This window comes from Rhinoraja longicauda, chromosome 13, assembly GCF_053455715.1.
Source record: "Rhinoraja longicauda isolate Sanriku21f chromosome 13, sRhiLon1.1, whole genome shotgun sequence".
NCBI classification, from domain to species: domain Eukaryota; kingdom Metazoa; phylum Chordata; class Chondrichthyes; order Rajiformes; family Arhynchobatidae; genus Rhinoraja; species Rhinoraja longicauda.
The window spans coordinates 24,186,520-24,208,613 of NC_135965.1; the positions used below are offsets into that span (position 1 = coordinate 24,186,520).

Consider the following 22,094-nt stretch of genomic DNA (forward strand, 5'->3'; position numbering starts at 1 on the left):
TTAGTTGAGTGCTGTGGATTTCCTGACCTTGATAGATGAGTCACAGTCCAGCACTACTCCTCCATTATCCTAAGCTGCACGAACACCACAAAATAATGGTCCAGTTAGTTCTGTTTTATGTAATCTTCCACATACTAACTGTTCGGTTTTCCGTAAAAATAACAATTGCTGAGCCACGATAAGTCAGTGTTTCATTACAAAGCATTATCCACGTGAAAATCAGGATAGAAGACACATTTCAATCTGAATCTGAGCCTTTAGATCTCACAGCTTACTTCACATATATATATAACAAATCAAAATACTGTAGATACAGAAGAAAGATTTCAAAATATCACACTATGAGTCAACGACCCAGGGAGAAGTGAGATAAAAGATGAGCTAATGGACCTGACATCAGTGATGGAAGATTTACTGGAAAGGATTCTGAGGAACAGGGTCTACCAGCATTTAGAAAGAGAAAGTCTGATTAAGGATAGTCAGCATGGTCTCACAATTGATAGAGGTTTTTGAAGAGGTGACCGATAGGATGGATGAGGGCAGGACAGTAGATGCTGTCTTTGTTGACTTTACAAGGCCTTTGACAAGATCTATACTGGCAGGCTAGTCTGAAAAGTGAGTGAGCTAGCCAATTGGATCCAAAATTAGTTCAGTGGAAAGAGTCGGACGGTGGTAGCGTAGGGTTGTTATTCAGATTGAAGACAGTGACCAGTGATATACCGCAGGGATCAGTGCTGGGTCCACAATCGTTTGTCATCTATATTCGCAATTTGGCCAATATTGTTAATAAGATGATTAAGTTGGCAGATAATGTCAAAATCATTGATGTAGTGGGCAATGAAGAAGTTTATCCAGCGTTATAACAGGAACTGTATGAACTGGAGAAGTGGACCAAGCAATGGCAGATGAAATTTAACTCAGACAAGTGCAAGGTGCTGCATTTTGGTCAATTAAACCAGCACAGGACTTACAAAGTAAATGGTAGAGCCCTGGAGAGAGTTGTACAACAGAGGGATCTTGGAGTGCAGATGCATGGTTCCCGGAAAGCAGCAGTTCAGATGGACAGAGGGGTGAAGAAGGCATTTGGCGCTCTTGCTTTCATCAGTCGGGGCGTGGAGATGCTGCCTGTCCCGCTGAGTTACTCCAGCATTTTGTGTCTATCTTTGATTTAAACCAGCATCTGCAGTTCCTTCCTACACATTGAGTATAGGAGTTGGGACGTCATGTTACACTGTACAAGTCATGGTGACACCACATTTGGAGTATTGTGTGCATTTTGGATTTAACTTGAGAGGACAGTTTTAAAGCAGGCCATTTCACACAGAGGGTGGAGGATACATGGATCAAAGGAAGTTGTCGAGCCAGGTATAATTACAATATTTAAAAGACATTTGGACAAGTATATGGAGAGGAAAGGTGCAGGGGGATATGGGCCAAATGCAGGCAGGTGGGGCTAGGTCATCCTGGTCATCATGGATGAGTAGGTGCCGAAGCAGCTGTATCTGCTAAATAATTCTATAACTCTTTAGACACAAATACAAAAGGGTGTAAATTGGAAAGGCAGTGAAAGAAGGGTCAATGTGAACTTTCAAATGGGAATGTTATGAAAATATAGGCCCAAGATGAGGGAAGAGAGCAACGGAGGGAGGTTCCTTGAATAACATTCATCAAGCCATCAAAGGATTGATGGGCTGAATGGCCTTCTCCTGTATTGTTATCATTCTGAATCTCAAAGAGCAGAGCAGTGTGTCTCGCACATTATCTATTTCTCTATGGTTCCGTCAGCCAGTTCTTAGAAGGGACAGATAATGTGGGAGTTTCCGCTAAACTGTCAACAATTTCCTCTGCAGAAGCTGACTTTCCAGCATTTCCTGTGGGGCTCTGTCAGTGCTGGAACAGTCGGGACATCTGATGCCACCCACAGGAGCACCGAAAGAGGAAAGTGGACCGCATGACGCTAGCTGGCATTGTTGGTTTCAGCCAACCTCCCGACACAATCACAAGCCGAAGGTGCCCGTAATAAACAGGAAATACCTCTCCATGTTCTGAGCTCCAGCATTCCTAACATTCCCTCTCAAGCTCACGTCATAAACAACTAGCACAGGGCAGCTGCACTGTACAACACAGCGTGAAGCACACTCATTTCTGCCACTTTCCCTATTAGGATCCGCGATGAGGGGTTCCCAGACCTGTGCAGCTCCAATACATTCTGGCCAATGGCAGAGAGAACTTTCCCTCCTCTTGCAGGCCCCTGGAGCTGGAAACCAAGAACATGCACATCCTAAACCTCAAATAAATCTCAAGTATTTTTAAGGGACAATCTCTCTTTTGTTTACCAAAATACAGTCTGGAATCTAAACAATCAAAGAGCAATCTATCTGTATTTGCAAACAAGTTAGAAGTCACTGGAGAGCAACAATGTGATGAATGACTCGAGGAAACCACACCAAGACCTCCCCAATTCCATTCCCTCTTTCTTTCATGTTAAGTGGGTCAAAGGACAACAGACAAAATGAGAATGATTTTGCCAAAAATGGCACTCAATAAATACATGCTTCGAGTCAGAAATCCCAGCTTTTATACCCAGTAAATACACACTGCAAGTCATGGAGAATCATAGGGTCATTTGAGCAGGCCCAACTCATCCATGCCGACCAGAATGCCCATCTAAACTAGTCCCATTTGCCTGCGTTTGGCCCATATATCCCTCTAAACCTTTCCTAGCCATGTACCTATCCAAATGAATTTTAAACGTTGCTATTATACCCCTCTCAACTACTTCCCCTGGCAGCACCTTCCATTTACCCACTATCCTCTGTGTGATAAAGTTAACCCTCAAGTCCCTATTAAATGTTTCATCTCTCACCTTAAACCTGTGCCCTCTAGTTTTTGATTCCTTACCCTGGGTAAAAAGCTCAGTGCATCACCCTAGTGGTGACCCTATGTAGTGAAGCCAAATTTGTGTTCAGTTTTGGTCACCCTGCTACAAGACGTTGTAAGCTGGAAAGAGTGCAGAGAAGGTTTATGAGTATCCTGCCAGGACCTGAAAGCCAAAACTATAGGTTTGAGCAGGCTAGAACTTTATCCTTGGCGTGCAGGGTGATGGATGATTTTATGGAAGTGTATGAGATCAATAGGGCAACGTTGTTAGCATCCGTCCATCTGTGAGACATAATGATGAAGATAAGAATAGATAGAGTAGATGCACAGAGTCTTTTACCCAGAGTCGGGAATTGAGGACATAGGTTTAGGGTGAGAAGAGAAAGATTTAATAAGAATCTGAGGGGCAACATTTCACAGAGGCGGTGGATATATGGAATGAGCAGCCAGAGGAGGTAGTTAAGGCAGGGGATATCGCAACGTTTAAGAAACATTTAGACAGGTACATGGATAGGACAGGTTTAGAGGGATATGGGCCAAATGCGGGTAGGTGGGACTAGTGCAGATGGGACATGTTGGCCGGTGTGGGCAAGTTGGGCCGAAGGGCCTGTTTGCACATAGTAAGACTCTATAACTCTAAGACTATGATTCTCTCTGCTGAAATTTCACAGAGAAAAACAAAATTTTGTCAGTCAGAAATACCCATGATTTGTGCCCCACAAACACGCCCTGCAGGTTGAACATTGGCTATTCCCTCCTTGTTCTTGCTCCATGCAACTAGATCTCCTCAACTTGGTCTAAAAGGCCCTCTTCAAAATTTAATCACTACTCTACTCACTCCGACCTGCGCGAGATAACCACTTATGAGGTGTTTGCGCAGTAATCAACCAGAACCAGAACCACAGTCAGTAAGACCATGGCTGATCATTTACCTCAGCACCACACCATCCCCTGATTTGCTCTATATCTACAACCAGCCCCCAGGGCTCCACAACATCCTTGGGTAGAGAATTCTAAAGATTCATCCTTTTGGGTGAAGGAAGACTTATCTGAATTGTTGACCGGTTCTTTTCCAGGTACCGCAACTAGGGAAAAGTCCCAACACCTACTGTAATACCCTTTATAACAAGTTCACTTCTCCTTCTTCAAATCTAAAATATGTAATACCCAGCTTCAACTCTCTTTATCAGACAAACCCCCTTGTCCCAGCATTGAACCTGGTAAAGATTTGCAGTACTCCCTACATGACAAGTATATATCCTTCCTTCGGTTGGGAGACCAGATAAGTGCATCATATTCCTGATGTGATCTCACCAGCATCTGTATCATTGGAACAATATGACACCACACTTGCGCTCAAATCTCCCTGTGACTCTGGCCAAAATACCATTCACTTTCTAAATGATTTGCTCTATCTCCACGTTAATTTTCAATGGTTCATGTACAATCTCTACTTTTAAATTAAAACAACTTATTTTATTCTACAAGGGTGAATGGCCAAACATTTTTCTGCAGTATATTCCATCCGCCATCTCCTAACTCATTCACCTAACCTTCTCTATTTCTGTAGACTTTATGCATCCTTTTATAATTCACAGTCACACAGCTTTGTATCATCAGCAAATTTGGATCTTTATAACAGTTCTACAGTTATACAGCATAGAAGACTTTGTCCATGCCAACTGCGATGCCAATCTGCACCAGTTTCTTACACTAGTTCCATATCCCTCTACTCCTTCCAATACAAATACCTGATGCAAATGCCGTTTAAACTTAGATGTTTGGGGCACGGCATAAGAGAGGGCACTGGAATCCATCGAGGAGCATAAACAACTGGAAGGAGAGAAAGGTTCCAAGCAGGGTACCTGAAGTGTGACTCCAATGGAAGGATCAACTTGAATGGAGACTCGGAGGGCAGCAGAGCCCAAGGAACACGTTGCCTGAAAGAGCAATGGAACACGTTAAATAGAGAATTGAAAATATTGGAGAGGGAAAATGTGCAGGATTTGTGGGAAGCACAGAGGAGTGAGAAAATCCGATAAATGTTGCCAAAGCTAGCAAAGTAATGAGAAAAATAGTTTCTTCCTGCCGAGAGTAATAAGCAATCATCTCCGTGAGCATCCTAACAAACCATTGGTTCATTTAAAAAATCTTGTCAGATGTTCCCTCTCTTTTCTCTCGTAAACATCATCAGCCAGTTCAATCCCACAAAAACTCTGAACTTTTGTATCATCCTTTTAAATCACTTTTATGACTCTCCAATGATCCCATACCCTGCCTCTAATCCTTGAAAATACCCAAAAGATGTTCCATCCCAGATTGTTTAAAAGTCTCTGAATACTATCCCTGTAGAAAATTATTCCTTTGTTTATATATTTTCATATGTTAACATTAAGCGAGGATCAATGTATGACTGAACTACTTCCTGATGTACCCTCTGGCCCATTGCCACCTGTTCTGCCAGGCATGCCAATTTAAACCATTTGTAATAAGACAAACAAAAGTGAGATCATCACATATTGGCAAGCACACTGTTTACGAGTTCCCATTAAGGGACAAAAATGGAAATTTTGTAGTCAGGAATGATCGAATAGCAGAGAGCGAGATTAGACGAAAGTTTCTCAAAAGACTTCCTGGAATGTGGAATGTTACCATAAGTGGTAATTGATGAGACACGAAGCCTGATCTGGAATGTGCTCCTGGAAGGGTGGAGGAAGCTGATTCTGTTGAACTTTCACAGAATCCTCCAACACAGACTGAGGGCTTTTCACCAGCTGTCTGTGTCTTGGCTCTTTCAAATACTGATCCAATTAAACCCACACTCCAGAATTTCACCCATAATTCTGCTAATCAATCCTCAAATACATCAACAACTGTCTACTAGAAGGGGCCCATGAAATTTGATTAAACGTCCTTCTTCTGAAACGTAGAGTTCCAGATCTTACCAATCCCTGTGTGCATGAAGACATTTCTGTTCATTTCTACTCTGGTTACCATGGGCATTTCTTTAAGTCACAACTTCTGCTCTTGCCAGAGTAACAAATAAATCACTCTCCTGATGTGCTGTACCAAATGCAACGCAACAACAATCTTCTGGAGGAACTCAGTGGATCAGGCAACATCTCCGGTGGGGGAGGCATTGTCGACGTTTTGTGTCGAAACCCGGCATCACCACCAGCAATGTCCAGATGTTGGGTTTTGTCCACAAATGTTGACAATTCCTTTTCTTCCACAGATGCTGCTCAACTCACTCACTGATTGCTTATTGCTCCAGATTCCAGCCCCTGAAGTCTCTCATGCCTCACATTTTAATGATTGTTTTCACCTCCTGCTAATTCATCTGCTCCAAGGGACATTATTCTGGACTCCCTCATTTAATCCCTGATATTATTCTGACAAACTTCCAATCAAAATATTGACATTCTTCATATGTGCGTTTCATCTACACAGGGCATTGGTCAGACCATACCCAGGGTACATTAGTCTCCTTATTTAAGGGTGCATGTTAACACAATGAAACAGTTCAGTGGAGGTTCGCAATAACCCTGGCACCGCCCATACCCATCCTCACTGCAATTTAACACTAACTTCCTTTATCTCTGTCTTCGTTTAGCTGCAGAAGCTACAACCTGATAAATGAACTGTATCTTCCTCTACAAATATTTACTGACCTGCTGAGTATTTCCAGCAGTTTCCTATCTTTTATTTCATATTTCCAGCATCTGCCATATTTAATTTTCACTTACTGGATTAATAAGTGGAATGGAACAAAATAGAAAGTGCTGGAGAAACTCAGCGGGTCAGGCAGCATCTGTGGAGACGGAGGGATGATTGACGTTTGGGGTTGTGACACTTGTGAGGAGAGGTTAGGCAGGCTCAGTGTGTATCCTCTGGAGTTTAGAGGAGCGAGGGGGACTGAAATTTCAAGTGGTCTTGACAGGGTGAACATGAAGAGTATGTTTCCTCGTGGGAGAACCCAGAACTCGTAAACACTGTTTTGAATTAAAATGCCGTTTATTTAAGACAGAAGGTTGCAAGTCTTTTCTTCTAGCTGTATTCTTCCCCCTCTCCCCTGTCCCCACAATCAGTCTTAAGAAGTGTCCCGACCCAAAACATCGCATATCCATGTTCTACAGAGATGTTGCCTAGCCCGCTAAGTTACTCCAGCACTTTGGGTCTTTTCTTTCCGTAAATCAGCATCTGCCGCTCCTTGTTTCTGCAAGTTTTTTACACTCTCTTCCTTAAAGCATGATGGAAGAAGACTGGATGTGCTGAGGCAGAGGTCGGCAGATTCGCAATGAAGGGGGAAGGTTCCCACAGGGTGATGCCAGCCACAGGATTGAAGCCAGCCACGGTCATGTTTAATGGCTCCAGCAACCCCTAGCTCCTAACTCGTACATTTGTGCTCTCCAGAAATGAACATGTAACTTTATATCAGATCAGGCACAGTCTCAGAATAAAAGGATGTACCTTTGGAAAAGAGATGAGGAGGAATTTCTTTAGTCGGAGGGTGGTGAACCTGTGGAATTCATTGCCACAGACGGCGGTGGCGGACGTAATTAGGTATTTTTAAGCCGGAGATTGACAGATTCTTGATTAGTAAGGGTGTCAAGGGTTACGGGGAGAAGGCGGGAGAATGAGGTTGAGAGGGAAAGATAGATCAGCCATGATTGAATGGTAGAGTAGACTCGATGGGCCGAAAGGCCCAATTCTGCTCCTGTGACTTATAAACTTATGAAACCATGGAAGGCTTTGATCTGACTTCCTTGTTTCTGTATTCACTGCCCCTGTTTATACAGAAAAATATTACAATCATTATCTTAACAACCTTGTCAACTTGCCCTGCCTTCTTCAGTCTTCTCAGCCACACTCCAGGTCTCGCTGTTCTTACATCTATCACCCCTCCCCCAGAATGGGACAATTTGGATTGACCCACCTCCTGTACTGTTGCACCCAAATCCCTCCCGTCACACCTGCACTAAATGGGATGTCCATGCGTTAGGTCCCCATCTCCTACCATCAAACACACTATTTACTATCGACAAGTTCTGTGTCAAACACAAACAATTAAATTGTACTCTATGTATCCAATAAATGGTAATACTGACATTGCCAGTGACAATCGTGTCCTGTAAACCAATAAACAAAAATTCTGTCTTCTTTATTGCAAGAATAATAATGGTGCTAATATCAAACCCTGGGAGAACCCACACCACATCCTCTGTACAGACAACACTTGTACCACATTTCTAATCCTCTGATCCCTTAAACAATTATATACAGGCTATCATCCCCTATTTTTCAAATACATTTCTGCAAGGTAACTTATCAAATGCTTTTTGAAATTCCAAACATACAACACAGACACACAATTCTCATCAACCTATATCCATTTTTGCGGTTGAATACGCACATATTGGAGGAGATACTTGCAAGGCTGTCAGGCACAAACAAGCAGAGAGATGGGCAGGGTCATCTCTCTCCACTGCACAAATACATAGCAAATCAGTGATAGAATTCAGCAAGGTCACAAATATTTACAGCTATGGATAATATGTTTACAATGGCTCTTATAGTGTCACACCATCTCCCAGCCAGAGGATTGTAAGCCCATCTGACCGTGGGTGTACAGCACAGGAGGCCCACTCCCCATATTCCTCCTCTTCAAGATTCATTTTCAAAGCACCAATTGATCTTTTTGTTTATTAATTCACAGGATGTGAACTTTGTCACAAAATCCATACTTATGATGCAATTGAGAGGTACACATGAAACCACATTAATAGGTTAGGAGAGAACAGTAAAGCATAGGAGCAGGCCATTTGGCCCATCGTGTCTGTGCTGACCTATGATATCAAATTGAATCTAATCCCATCTGCTTGCATGTGGTCTATACCCCTCCATTCCTTGCATGTTCCCATGTCCATCTTAATACCACTTAAATATTCATCGTATTTGCTTCCACCAGCACTTACCATTCTGTATATTAAAAATTGCCTTGTTAATTTCCTTTAAACTTTCCCCCTCTCACCCTAAATTTATGCCCTCTCCTTTTTGTCATATCGACCCTGGGATTAAAACTGTCTATCTACCCTATCTATGCCTCTCAATTCGTCCCTCAACCCTCAACCCTGGACACTCCAGAGAAAACAATCCAAGTTTACCCAACCTCTCCCTATAACTGAAACTCTCGAACCAGGCAGCATCCTGGTGAACCTCTTCTGCAACCTCTCCAAAGCCACCACATCCTTCCTGTAATGTAGCAACCAGGCCTTAACACAATACTCCAAATGTGGCTGACCAAAGTTTCATAACTCCAATGACTTCCCAACTTTTATACTCAACAGCAAAATCGATGAGGCAAGCATGCCTGCCACATGTCTTCCTCACCACCCATCTAGTTGCCATTTTTAGGGACCTATGGGTTTGCACTCCGATCCCTCTGCACATCCATACTCCCTCGGGTCTTTCAAATAATTGTATACTCACCCTTTACATTTGACCTGCCAAAGTGCAACATCTCACACCTGCCCAAATTAAACTCCATCGATCATTTCTCCACTCATACGTCCAACTGATCTATAACTTAATGCATCATTTGACAACCTTCCACACTATTCACAATTCTTCCAATTCTTGCATCATTTTCAAACTTATAAATCAGCCCACCGACATTTCCTTCCAAGTTATATATATACGTTATATATATATATATATATATATATATATATATATATATATATATATATATATATATATCACAAGCAATCACACAGCGGTCAGTCCAGATAAGGACCACAATGTTCTTCCCGAAAGACACGGATGAACCAGCTGGTTCTTATCTTGTAGCTTCATAATTAACATTACCGACATGAGCTCTTTTATTGGTCCATTTTAAATACATGCGTTTAGTTTTGCCAGCTACAATGGACGATCGACACTTGCGCTTCTGGGTCAATGGTCCAGTCTACTTGCCTCCAGTCCGGTGAATTAGCACGACACTATTGTGGCCAAAGCTGCCCTATCAGCCGTCAGTTAGCACGTTCCAGATCACAACGCACAGTGTAAAAAAACACTTTAATCACCTCAGTCCTTTTGACAATCAATTTAAATCTAATGAAACCTCTCATAACCTTTGCTGGAAGAAGAACATTTGCAGTCTCTTTATTTCTGTGCATTTGAGGTCACCATGCCTGAGATCATTCCACTTAGTCCTTAACCATATTCTTTCAAAAGCTTGACATCTTTCCCAAAGTGTGGTATCCAGAATTGGACTTGAAACTCTGCTTGCTAGTCCCAACCAGTAATCCATACAGTTATCCAAGTATGGAATCATACAGTACAGAAACTGGCCCTTACAGCACGTCTCCGCCAAGCCAACTGTGACAGATACCTACACTAATTTCATTTTCCTGTTTTGGACCTGTATCCTTCCATCCCTTACCTATCTAAATACCTGTGCAAATATCTTTCATTTCTGTGGTTGTATCTGCCTCCACCATCTCCTCTAGAAGCTTCTGGAAAAAAACATACCCCTCGGATCTCCTTTAAAGTTCTCCCTTCTCACCATAAACCTGTGCCCTTGAGTTCTAGATTCTTTGTCCTGGGAGAGAACTCTGCCTAAATATCTTATCTATGCCTCTCATACTTTTATGTAAGGTCATCCTTCAGCCTCCCACATTCCACTGGGATACACCCAGCCTATCCAATCCCTCCTACCCCTCCATTCCAGGCAACATCCTGGTGAATTTCATCTGCACTCTCTCTATTGCTGCCACATCCTCTGGTGTGGCGACCAAAAATGTACACAATGCCCCAAGCCCAGTCTTTAGCCATGTTTTGTACCACTGCAACTTGACATCTCAATTCACTTTATCCGTGCTCGTCATGATTTAGTATACTTTATACTTTAACAATGTCCTGGATCTATGAAGGCTGGCGTGCAAGATGCCTTGTCGTCTCTATCAGCAAGCTATGGACTTATGTTGTCTCTCCTCTTGTTTCCCATACCTCTGCTATGAAGCTAAGAACCTATGCATGTCTTAGCAGCCTTCTCAAATTGTTCTGCGTGCAGGAACCACAGGACCAGGGTGTAGATGTAATAATAGTGACACGCCACGATGAGGGAGTGGTTATTAAAGCAAATGGAATCCTGGGATTCATAATTAGATACACCGAGTACAGAACAGCACACATTTGGAATACTGCACGTTACCAAGAACATTAATGTCCTAAAGTGGGTGCAGAAAGATCTACTGGAATGGTTCCAGGAATGAGGGATTTCTGCTCCAAGTTTAGACTGTTGAAGCAGGGTGATGTCCTTTACGCAGTCAAGGTTGAGAGGAAATTTGATAGAAGTGTACAAGAGCAGGACTTGTTTAGATGGGGTAGGTCGTGCAAAGCCGTTCCCATTGTATTAAACCTTCAAATATCAGGGGCAGCGATATTAAGAGACTGGTGAAAGATGCAAGTAGGATACAAGTTTGATTTTGCATAGATGGTGTTTAATACCTGGAATGCTTCATTTTTAAGCATGCTGGGAACAGATTTGGTCGAGGCTATCAAAAGAAAATGAATAGGCACTTGAGGAGAAAGAGTTGCAGGGCTGTGGGGAAAGAGTGGGTTTTGAAACTGAGAGGGTTGCTCAACAGAGAGTTGGCACAGGTTCCATGGTCTAAATGCCTTCCATGCCTCGACAATTCTATGATTCTATGATAATTCTTTCAAGAATTTGGCTTTTAGCATGTGCTTAAATGTTCTGATTTGCCAAACTGCTTCCAAATGATCATCTCTGGAGGTTTCTGTGAAGTTTCAGCAGCTTCAAATGCAGCCGACTGGCCTGCAGCTGCTGTTTATGCCCTCTCTGTTTCTGAACAAGGTGCAACTTTGCAATCCTCCATCATCTGGTGACAGCCACATATCCAAGGAGGACAAACGATTACGGCAGAGCCTCTGCAATTTCCATCTTTACTTCCCAAACCACCTCCATTTCCCACTCCCCATTCTTCAATTCCCATTTTTCCATCTTGAAGTTGGTGGCTGGGCCAAATGGTCTTTCCAAGCTACAAGAATGCAATTCTATGACTTATGAGACTTGTTTTACCTCTAACATTTCCTAATTTTGATTAAACATTTTCAACCCAAAATATTAACTCTTCCTCTCTCTCCACAGATGCTGACTGACCTAACTATTTCCAGCACTTACTGTTTTGATTTCAGATTTCCAGAATCTGCAGTATTTTATTTTGCATCCCACCCAGATTAGATCACACTTCTACTCTGAACACTGACAACTTTCCAATGACTTATTTTTCTATTTATATCCTTCCCAACAATATAAATGTACCATCTTTCGCTGTCATGTGGCAAAATACTCTTTGCAACTGAGTACAGATGCAAAAACAAATTAGAGATCTTAGGTTCACACTTTGCCTCTAGAACAATATACCTTTTACCCAATCAACCTATTCCTTTGATGAATATTTCAGTATTTATCTGTTGATTAAGACCAACTAAAAGTTTGGACACAGTCAGATATGAGTGGCATGGTTAAGGTAAGGCATAGTTAATGTAAGGCAATAGCACCAGAGGCAGGTGGCACAGTTAAGGCAAGGCATAGCACCAGAGGCAGGTGGCACAGTTAAGGCAAGGCATAGCACCAGAGGCAGGTGGCACAGTTAAGGCAAGGCATAGCACCAGAGGCAGGTGGCACAGTCAAGGTAAGGCACAGCACCAGAGGCAGGTGGCATAGTTAAGGCAAGCATTACACTATAGGTGAGGGGCATAGTTAAGGCAAGGCATAGCACTATTGGTGATGGGCATAGTTAAAGCAAGGGACAATGCAGCTACTGTGAGGGACACAGACACAATGACAAAATGTTGGCACAGGGATGGTACAATATGGCTGTAATTGCCCCATGTCTTGGGGTATGGGAGCTAAATGTTACCAGGGCCAAGGGTTGTGTCCAGAATTGGCAGTGGAACCTGTTAGGATGAAGTTGCCAATCACCACTACTTCACTTTACATTGCCCGTTTGCTTCCATTGTGTACATCATTGTAAAGGCCAATTTCGCTGCTCCAGTCTGGGTGGAAAGCTGCCATAGATCACTAAAAGCCACACACCCCTGCACAGACTCTGCTTGTCACACGATACTCAATCTCACCTTCACACCGTTTTTTCAGACGTCAAAGCTTTGACCAGTGTAATGAGTGCCTCACTTGCACTCCCACGTAAACCCTGATCCCAAATGCTGCTACATAACACAGGGCAGCCCGGGCCAGGCACACACTACACAGTCAGGTACGCAGAATGCCGGCAGGCTGACGGACGAACATCACAGGACGAGAGACATAGATAGCGCGATGCAGTCGCAGAACAATCTGACATACATGGTCAGATAGACCTTACTAACACAGGGCGACATTACACAGAGAGACATTGGCGCTCTATACGTATACATACTGCAGCAGTGACATTGTCCTCAATGGGTTAACTATTACACTATTAAAGAACACAGAAGACTGTCATAATCTCTGGGGCACCACCCAGTTCAGAGAGCAGCCAGCCATTTCTGGCCCAGTGCTTCTCCTCTCATTCTTTCAGTTCCTGTACAAACCTGCCTTCCCTGCCCTCTTCAAGAATTATACTTTTCAGCTTTCCTCTTCTTCTTCTGAACCCAGATCCACAGCGTTCTGCACTTGCAGTGAGGCCGGGCGGAGAGCTGCGACCAGCAGCCTGCCCTCAATGCTCAAGCCCCCAGGCTGAACAATCCACTGCTACTGGCAGGAAACCTGCTGGAAGCACCACCAAATCCTCCCTCCTACATCCCTCCCCTTCCCTCTGATCCCAGGAACAGCTCAACAATTCCAAATATGGGAAATTACAACAAACACAGCACAAAAATTACTGCCACAAAATTTCCTCAAAAACGGAAAAGTAGGAATTGTGCCACAGTGCAGCCTCTGCCTCCTCCCTGTAAACCAGGCTGCTCACACTAACAGCAACCTCTGAAGTAGAGGCAGCTAAAGGAATGCTTTTGACTCTGCACTCTTCACAGAATAGCCATTCCCCACTGCAGCAACAACCACACTGACTGAGCTGGCATCAGTGAACAAGATGTGAATATAATCCAACAGCAACGAAAGGGCCACGCCACAGGAATATCGGCTTCACACCAACATATCGGACATCACACGTCTGTACTCTTACAGTACCACAAAGTTACATATATCCCACGCCCACATCCCATTACACACAATAATGCACATTCAATCGAAGGTAGACTCAAATGCTGGAGTAACTCAGCGGAACAGGCAGCATCTCTGGAGAGAAGGAATGTCTCTCGGGAAATGCTGCCTGTCCTGCTGAGTTACTCCAGCATTTTGTGTCTACCAATGCACATTCCATGTTACTTCACATACGAACCACATCTTATATGATGAAGAACTGTATCATTCAGCAACACATCCACATCACATACAGTAAAGTACATACATTGTAAGGCGCAACATACATCGTGCGTTGCCTATTATTACACACAGTGAGACAAATTTGATGGTATCATGTATACTGTTACATAAAATATCAGTCTCACACCATCACATACATTAATGTACAATCCATGACACAAAACAATGAAATGCAGGTCTTGCATAATTACACAGCCTCTTACCTCCACAGGTTAAAATATGCCCCACAGCCTTACCCCATTACCTAAAAACATAAGAAAACAGAAACAGGAGGAGGCCACTTGGCCCTTGAGCCTGTCCTGCCATCAAATTAATCACAGCAGATCTGCCCCAGACCTCCAAAACGTAACACAAAATAATGTCTTTCCCGCGCAAATTCATATAGAAAGCTACACATCGACCATGGGGAGTATAATATTGATGCAATCACAGAGAGGTGGTTGAGGGAAAGGCAGGACTGGCAGCTGACTGTTCCAGGCTGCTGATGTCCCTGGCAGGACGGAGGGGATGCAAAAGGAGACGGGGTGTTACACCACCAATTGCGGCGAGGGGGGGAGTCCTGGAGGGATTGGCCAAAGAGGCTGTGTGGGAAGAACTAGGAAATAAGAAAGATGATCACTTTGAGTCATAAAGTGACACAACAGAGAAACAGTCCCTTCAGTCCACCAGGTCGATACCAACCATCAGGTCTATCTATATTAATCCTACTTTCTTGCATTAATCAAATAAAGAACCAGCTTAACATCTTATTTGTGGCTGACCGCCTGGTTAGAGATAGTGCAGGAGCATTTTTTTTGGTTCTTGGGACACTGAGATCACTTTTGGGGAAGGGGAACACATTCAATCCAAATAGGTTGCTCCTCACCGGTACACCCGTGGGCAGTTCTGCTAGTGCTAGTGATATTCTCCACCAACTCTCTGGTAGAGGAACATGTTAAAAATCGGTGAACTGAGGTTCTGGGGAACTGGCAGAAGGGAAGCTGAGGCCAGCGTAGGTCAGCCATGGTCACGTGGGATGGTGGGGCAGGATTGAGGGGCCAAATGGACCATTCCAGCACTAAGTTTGGGAAAGGCAAACCTCACCACTTTCACACTACACTTGGGTCTGGACATGAGGAAGCTTGACCTGCTGAACACCAGAACCACAGCTGGGAGGCGGCAACTGAAACCAGATGGGCCGAATGGCCTTATTCATAATGTAAATAGATGATGACTTTAATGAAGAATTTAGCTGCTTTGACCAGTTCAAACCAGAGAGGCTGAATGGCTATTTCCATAATGGAAATGTTTGATGACTTTAATGAAGAACTTCAGCCACTCTCGCCATCAGCCCAATGATGGACGATGGAGATCCCACCCCAGGAACCAGGCAAACATAACCAGCAGCCTTTGTCACTACGTCTCCATGGCTCAGTACACCCTCACCCCTCCACATCCAGCATCAATGGGGAGAGGGGCAGCGAATGTGAACCAAACTCAAATTTTCAAGTCTAACTTAAATGTCAAAAGAACAAGCAAGAAAACGTAGAGAGATTTGTTGACCCAGAATAATACAGATATCAGAAAGGGCAGTGAAATTGGATTCCAGAAGAACTTTCGAAAAGCAGCTAGATATATTGATGAGAAATGACTTGCAGATTGGGGATTGTGGACATCTCAACACCAAGAATGGTCGATTTTGGCTGGACGAGCATCCAGGGATGTAGAGATGGACTGAATGGCCTTCTTTCATCATGGCCTGCGCTGGATTAGCCCTGATCTCCTTGATGAGGGAGCAGACCCTAGGGCTGAGTGGTCTCCTCCAATTCCAGCGTTTCTGTTCTGAGTGAAGGGGTGATCTGAGAGGGGCATCACCTCGAGCAGGTGCTGGCCTGCTCCACTGTAAGGAAAACTGCCACTTGTAGCCCCGGGAGTGGAGCAGACAGGCCGGCAGTGACACTCGCTCACTTCCCTGTCTAACATTCACTTGGTGGTGACTCCACACCAAAGGTTGCCATCGGTTTAAACTCTGAACTTGGCCTCTCGCCAGGTTCTGTTAGACTAACAGCTTTTCCACGCCCCAAATACCTTGAAACATTTACCGGCAATGAGGGACTTTGTACTTCTGATCACATACACGACTGCCAACCCTGTGCAAGTCAAGATCAAAAACCAACAGTGAGCAGCCACCTAACGTGGCCCGCACTCCGTCCCCAACACCCTCACTAACAAGCCACACTACCAGAACCAACAGGCTACGCTTGGAGATACAGACAGTCTGGGCGAGTGGATGAAGAATGTCAGCTGGAGAATACCGTGGCAAAATGTGAGGTCATACACTTTGATCACTTTGAGAAACACTTTGATCCGAAAAATCTTTCTGAAGTGATGAGAAAGTGAAAGGTGTTGCATTCGGCAGAATCAGTGTCCTTGTGCACGTCATTGATGGTTAATATGTAGGTTCAGCAAGCAATTTAGTAAAGCAAGCAGGTAGACACAAAATGCTGGAGGGTCTCGACCCGAAACGTCACCCATTCCTTCTCTCCAGCGATGCTGCCTGTCCCGCTGAGTTACTCCAGCATTTTGTGTCTACCTTCGATTTAAACCAGCATCTACAGTTCTTTCCTACACAGTAAAGCAAGCAGCATCTCTGGCCTTAATTACAAGAGGATTTGAGAACAAGGATAGAGGCTTCTTGCTCCAATTATGCCGAACCCTGTGAGACCACACCTGTAATATTATGAACAGGTCTGGCCTCCCTCCCTGAGGGATAAATCACTGTAATCGCAGCAAAGATTCACCACTCTGGTTTCTCGTACGAGGGGATTAAATAAACGGTAAAACGCAAAGTGCTGGAAGAACTCAGCAAGTCAGGCAGCATCTGTGGAGGAAATGGACAGGTGATATTTTGGGTCAGGACCCTAAAACAAACTGGGCCTAACTTACTTAGAAAGAGTGATCTCACTAAAATGTAGCAAATCCTTGCCATGTTTCACTGAATGGACACAGAGTTGCTGGGTGTCCGGGAGAGCGCTCACTGCCTCAAAATAAAAAGTCAGCCATTCGGGACAGCAGGCTCAGCTGCTGATTAAATCAGAAAAATCAAAAACTGCTGTGTAAATCAGTAAAAAAGATCGACTTTTAAAGATTAAGGAAATTAAGGGATACAAACTGAGTGCAGGCAAGTGGCACCGAGGTGAAAGATGAGCCCTGATGTTACTGAGTATAGGAACAGGAAAGAGGGCAGAATAGCCTATTCCTGCTTTTAATTCACATTACAATTACGTCAGCAACTTTCAAAACTCAGTGCCTTCTTCAATCCACACCAACTCACAGATAGGAAACATATTCTAGAAGCTGACCATCTGGCCCACATTACCATGGCCAACGTTGGAAAGAGCTGTTCCATGTCCCTATTCCCTACTCTTTCCAAGATTCCTTCAATTTTCTTTTCTTTCAAGTATTTGCCAAAATAAATCATAACTCTAGTTTCAGCCAATTTTATGCAGAGACAACCCAACTCTCCTACCTCTGAAGTATGCTAGTACATACCCAGGCAAGAGTATCAAACTGTTGTTGAAAAGGGTGAGAGGAATAAAACAGCAATATTGACCTCCATACTTTACTGGGCAAAGTGTCCCTCAGTCCATGCATTTACAAATAAATTCCTCATGCAATCTGGGGCCAGATATATTGGGAGGTCAGTCCTAATGATCATGGTTGGGGCGGAACAAATCAGTCCCACAAGTAATAGTCAGACCCATGCTCTATAAACGTATCACATCCACCGTGAATGGTGATAGGTACAGATCGGGCGGCACGGTGGCGCAGCGGTAGAGTTGCTACCTTACAGCGAATGCAGCGCCGGAGACTCAGGTTCGATCCTGACTACGGGCGCCGTCTGTACAGAGTTTGTACGTTCTCCCCGTGACCTGCGTGAGTTTTCTCCGAGATCTTCGGTTTCCTCCCACACTCCAAAGACGTACAGGTATGTAGGTTAATTGACTGGGTAAATGTAAAAAATTGTCCCGAGTGTGTGTAGGATAGTGTTAATGTGCGGGGATCGCTGGGCAGCGCAGACTCGGTGGGCCGAAGGGCCTGTTTCCGCGCTGTATCTCTAAATCTAAAAAAATATTTTTAAAAAATCGTAGGAAAACCCCCCTGTAAGATAAACACAAAGTGCTGGAGTAACTCAGCGGGTCAGTCTGAAGAAGGTCTGGACACAAAACGTCACCTATCTTTTTTCTCCAGATAAGCTGCCTGACTCACTGTTACTCCAGCACTTTGTGTCTTTCTTTGGTATAAACTAGCATCTGCAGTTCTTTGTTTCTACCTCCCTGCATGCCCCACCCTGGAGAATGGAGCCCAGCACAATATTAAAGGCATTTCCAACCTCTTTCAATCAGAAGTGCCAAATGAAGTCCAAACAATTACACCAGTTAGTCCTCCGCCTATTCAGTTCACTCTGGCTCAGTTCAGTCCACCAAGGCCTGTTGGAGCTCCCAGTTGTCAGAGTGAGGCCACACGCACACTGTGAGAACAGAACCTCACCTGCTTGGGTAACTTACAATCAAATGTTATGAACGTTGAATTCTCCAATTTCAAGTAATATCTGCTGACTCCACCCCCCCCCCCCCCCCCCCCCCACCCCCCCAAGCCCTGGTGCCCCCATCTGGGGCACACACATTTCCACCACCACCCCATTACCCCGTTCTTTTTCTCTCCTCCCAACACTCATCTCCAAGTCTCTCATTTCCCTTTCATGCCCCCTCTCCCCCCCCCTTCCACTCGTGTCCCTCCGTCCAGATTTACATTTCATTCCTCCTCTTCTCTCCTGACACCCTTTTGTTTCCTTTTCACTTCTAGCCACTGCCACTCACTCTACCCTTCTGTTAACCATCACCCATCACCTGTATCCACCTATCACTTGCCAGGCTTTGCCCACCAGACTGTTCTTTTTCAGGTTACCCCAACCCCCAATCCATCAGTCTGAAGAAGGGTCCTAACCCGAAATGCTGCCTCTTCAGATGCTGCCTGCCCTGCTAAGTTCCTCCAGTGCTTTGATGTTTTGCCCAATTCACTCACGTTATTTAACCAATAGTGAGGTGAATGGATGCAGCAAAAGTTGCAGGAAGCAGCAATACCCTATCTGGCATCCTGAAGACCCGTTCTGCGGAAATCGCTGCACTACTGCCAGAGCTGTCCCAAATGGTTAGAACTCGAGCACCTTCCTGACAGTGCAGGGGGAGAGGTGCAATGGTACTGGGGTCACATGGAGAGGGGTCACAGGGAAAGGGGCAGTGGTGCTGAGGGGGCCAGGGGTCACAGTGAGAGGGGTCAGAGGGAGAGGGGCAGTGGTACGGGGGCAAGGGGTCAGTGAGGGGTCAGGGATAAGGGACAGTGGTACTGGGGGGCAGGGGTCACAGTGAGAGGGGTCAGAGGGAGAGGGGCAGTGGTACTGGGGGCAGGGGTCCCAGTGAGAGGGGTCAGAGGGAGAGGGGCAGTGGTGCTGGGGGGGGCAGGGGTCACAGTGAGAGGGGTCAGAGGGAGGGGGGCAGTGGTACAGTGAGAGGGGTCAGAGGGAGGGGGCAGTGGTACAGTGAGAGGGGTCAGAGGGAGGGGGCAGTGGTACAGTGAGAGGGGTCAGAGGGAGGGGGCAGTGGTACAGTGAGAGGGGTCAGAGGGAGGGGGGCAGTGGTACTGGGGGTATAGGGATTACAGTGAGAGGGGTCAGAGGGAGGGGGGCAGTGGTACAGTGAGAGGGGTCAGAGGGAGGGGGGCAGTGGTACTGGGGGTACAGGAATCACAGTGAGAGGGGTCAGAGGGAGGGGGCAGTGGTGTTGAGGAGGTCAGGGATAAGGGGCAGTGGTACTGGGGGTACAGGGGTCACAGTGAGAGGGGTCAGAGGGAGGGGGCAGTGGTGCTGAGGAGGTCTCAGCCACAGCAGCAACGATACTGAGGTCAGGGATCAGGGGAGAGGGGCAGTGGTACTGGGGGTATAGGGATCACAGTGAGAGGGGTCAGAGGGAGAGGGGTCAGAGGGAGAGGGGTCAGAGGGAGAGGGGTCAGAGGGAGAGGGGTCAGAGGGAGAGGGGTCAGAGGGAGAGGGGTCAGAGGGAGAGGGGTCAGAGGGGGCAGTGGTGTTGAGGAGGTCTCAGGCACAGCAGCAACGATACTGAGGTCAGGGTTCAGGGGAGAGGGGCAGTGGTGCTGACGGGGTCAGGGTGCACAGGGAGGGGGTAATTGGCCTTAGGCCAAGATTGGATCAGCCATGATCATTCTGGGTGGCCAGCAGGGCTCAAGGGGCCGAGTGGCCTCCCCCGCCCTGGGAGGGGCAGGAGGCGACCATCTTACAGCAGGCGGCGCACAGCAAGATCCCACTGACAGCGCTGGCCGACAGCGCCCGGGCCCAGCGCCGCCCAGCGCCGCCCCGCCCACTGCGGCCCGAGCTCCCGGCCCCGGCTACCGCTCGGCCACACACCGGAGAGGCGGCGGCGGCGGCGGCGGGGGGGGGGACGCCGCTACCCGGGCCCGGTCTCCCTCCTTCCCTCCCCCCCATCCTCCCCCTCCTCCCCACCCGCACTCACTCACCGCCACCGCTCCCGCCGCCCGGCCCGCGTCTGGCGTCAGCGCGTCCCCGCCCCGCCGCGCCGCGCCAGGGGGAGGGAGGGAAGGAGGGAGGGAGGGAAGGAGGTAGAGAATGAGGGAGGTAGAGACTGGGAAGGAGAGGGGAGTGATGGAGGTAGAGACTGTGGGAAGGAGGGGTGATGGAGGTAGAGAATGAGGGAGGTAGAGACTGTGGGAAGGAGAGGGGAGTGATGGAGGTAGAGAATGAGGGAGGTAGAGACTGAAGGAGAGGGGGGAAGGAGGTAGAGAATGAGGGAGGTAGTGGGAAGGAGAGGGGAGTGGTGGAGGTAGAGAATGAGGGAGGTAGTGGGAAGGAGAGGGGAGTGGTGGAGGTAGAGAATGAGGGAGGTAGTGGGAAGGAGAGGGGAGTGATGGAGGTAGAGAATGAGGGAGGTAGTGGGAAGGAGAGGGGAGTGATGGAGGTAGAGAATGAGGGAGGTAGAGACTGGGAAGGAGAGGGGAGTGATGGAGGTAGAGAATGAGGGAGGTGGAGACTGGGAAGGAATGGAGACAGGGTGAGGGAGGAGGAGAGAAGGTGAAGGGGAAGAGGTTGAAGGAGAGGGAATAAGGGAGGGGAGAGAGGGAGTGAGAGGGAGGGAAGGAGGAAGAGGGAGTGAGGGAGGAAAAGAGAGACTAAGAGGTTGAAGGAGGGAGAGTGAGCAAGAGAGAGGGAGTGATGGAGGGGAGAGAGGATGAGGAAGGAAGAGAGAGGCTGAAGTTTGGGACGTTGTAGGAGAAAGGGAAGGGACAGGGGAATGAGCGGGGAAAGGAGGGAGGGGACGAAATAGTGAGGGAGATGGGGATGAGGGAAGAGGTGGTGAGGGTCTGGGGAGAGGGCTATGGGGGAAGGGGCCGAGGGAGAACATGAGGGGGTATTCAGATGAGGGAGATTGGGTAATGAGGGTGAGAGGAGAAGAGGAGGGGGAGGATTAGATGAGGGAGAGGAGAGGTGGAGATTGAAAGAGAATAGGATAGGGAGGTCAGCGCAGGATCAGTGGAGGGAGGCGATAGATGGGATTGGTGGAGGGAGCAGATGTGGGTGCAGGAAGAGTTGAAAAAGAGTCAAAAGGGAATGGAAATGGGATTGAGGGTGAGTAGTCACGGAGAGCAGCGAAGTAGGGGATGTGGTGGGAGAGAG

The 22,094-nt window shown here is 46.3% G+C and overlaps 1 protein-coding gene across 4 annotated transcripts in view; it reads right to left on the reverse strand.

Moving 5' to 3' along the window:
• lpp (LIM domain containing preferred translocation partner in lipoma) overlaps positions 1-20,994 on the reverse strand; it is a 151,125-nt gene extending 130,131 nt beyond the window's left edge. The window contains exons 1-2 of one of the 4 annotated variants that reach the window (XM_078410592.1): positions 20,921-20,994; positions 4,746-4,820 (exon numbers count right to left, since the gene is read on the reverse strand). The gene's annotated coding sequence lies outside the window, so the exon portion shown is untranslated. Of the gene's footprint in view, positions 1-4,745; positions 4,821-13,497; positions 13,635-19,414; positions 19,434-20,920 lie in introns of those variants that run through there. The other 3 variants (XM_078410593.1, XM_078410595.1, XM_078410594.1) reach the window with 3 other exon arrangements.
• Between the last annotated feature and the right edge of the window lie 1,100 nt (positions 20,995-22,094).